The sequence below is a fragment of the Marmota flaviventris genome, chromosome X (assembly GCF_047511675.1).
Source record: "Marmota flaviventris isolate mMarFla1 chromosome X, mMarFla1.hap1, whole genome shotgun sequence".
NCBI classification, from domain to species: domain Eukaryota; kingdom Metazoa; phylum Chordata; class Mammalia; order Rodentia; family Sciuridae; genus Marmota; species Marmota flaviventris.
Window position 1 is genome coordinate 112,089,107 of NC_092518.1, and position 2,015 is coordinate 112,091,121.

At 41.2% G+C, this 2,015-nt stretch overlaps 1 pseudogene; it reads left to right on the forward strand.

The window, feature by feature from the left end:
- The first annotated feature begins 1,318 nt into the window (after positions 1–1,318).
- LOC114096533 (transmembrane protein 170A pseudogene) lies at positions 1,319–1,814 on the forward strand (annotated as a pseudogene).
- The last annotated feature ends 201 nt before the right edge of the window (positions 1,815–2,015 follow it).

A 2,015-nucleotide genomic window follows, 5' to 3' on the forward strand; every position in this document is an offset into this window, starting at 1 on the left:
TCATGTATATATTCAGGGCTTCCCTTGAGACCCTGTGCAAGCAGAAAGTGAAACCTAGAGAAGACTTATGTGTCAACTGTTTGAACTTTGAATAAGTGTACCAACACATACACAAATTCCCTACCAAAAAAGGGTGGAACCATTATTGGTTCAAAGTGTTTAAGCAAAGTCTCTGACTAATCTGACTGAGTGACCACTAAGGTAAGGTGACCCAAGAGTAGACCTTAAGCAACTAAACTTAAATAGAATTTGATTGTTTTTTTAAAAAAAATTTAAGCAGATATTCTATTTGTCACACACTGCAGGGGAAAGCACATCACTGAACAAAACAAAAAAAAAATGTAATAAAAAAAACCCCCACAAACCCTGAGGAGAGAGAATCAGAAGCCAGAGTTGTTATGTTCTGTAAAATACCAGTTTCCCCAAACTATGCAAGGAACCAAGGTATATCTCACACACACACACACACACACACACACACACACAAAGCAGTTTATATTAATTCTCTCTGGGAGGATACAGATGAGAGATTTAGTACAAAAAGCCTGCAAGTGAGTTGGGTGTGGTGGCACACACCTATAATTCCAACAACTTGGGAGACTGAGGCAGGAGCATCATAAGTTTGAGGCCAGCCTCAGCAATTTAGCAAGACCCTGTTTCAAAATAAAAAATAAAAAGGGCTGGGGATGTAGTTCAGAGGGAAAGTACCCCTGGGCTCAATCACCAGTACCACAATTTAAAAAAATGAAGCCTTCAGGTAAACTATTATAAGTATGTTCAATGAACTGGAGGAAACATTGTTTAAAGAATTAAAGGAATATGTGATGACGATGACTCATCAAATAAATAATATTAATAAAGATATAAATTATGAAAGATAAATGAATGGAAATTTTGAAGTTAAAAGGTAAGACAATTGATGGACTGGGGTTGTGGCTCAGTGGCAGAGTGCTTGCCTACCATGTATGAGGCACTGGGTTCGATTCTCAGCACGACGTTATCAATAAATAAAATAAAGGTCCATTGAAAACTAAAAAAAAATATTTTGTAAAAAGGTAGGTCAATTGAAATGAAAAACTCACTCAAGAGGCTCAACAGCAGATTCGAGCAGGCAGAATAAATAATCAGCAAACCCAAAGATAGATCAATAGATATTCCCAGTCTGAAAAATAGAATATAAAAACAATGACTAAAGAATCTCAAAGACGGAAGAGGGCCTCCACTGAAGGTGACGCTGAGTCGGCTGAGGTGCGGGGAGTTAGGCTGTGCAGTACTTCGGGCGCTCTCCCCTCATCTTTATGCGGTGTATGGCAGCGGGATGGAGCTCGAGGGGAGCAGCGGCAGCGGGGGCTCCGCCGGACTCCTGCAGCAGATCCTCAGCCTGAAGCTCGTGCTGCGGGTGGGCAACGGGACCCTGTGCCCCAACTCCACTTCTCTCTGCTCCTTCCCAGAGATGTGGTATGGTGTGTTCCTGTGGGCACTGGTGTCCTCCCTCTTCTTTCATGTCCCCGCTGGATTACTGGCCCTGTTCACCCTCAGACATCACAAATATGGTGCAGCAATTGCTGGAGTTTACCGAGCAGCAGGGAAGGAGATGATACCGTTTGAAGCCTTGACCTTGGGCACTGGACAGACATTCTGTGTGGTGGTGGTCTCCTTTTTACGGATTTTAGCTACTCTATAGCATACACCCTTATGCTGTGATGTCCAACCTAAGTTTTCTAGAATCCTCAGAGAATACATGATGGAGTGTAGTGTGTTTTATTTCTTCAAGTGGAAGCAACTTGGTTCAACAGGAATGTGAAGAACATATCAGATATTTCTTCAGTATCTGATCATAATGGAATGAAACTGAAAATCAACGATAAAAGAAGGAAGGAAAAATCATGCATCACTTGGAGAATGAACAATAGGTTACTGAATGATCAATGGGTTATAGAAGACATCAAGGAGGAAATTAAAAAATTCTTAGAGATAAATGAAAACACAGACACAACATATCGGAATCTATGGGA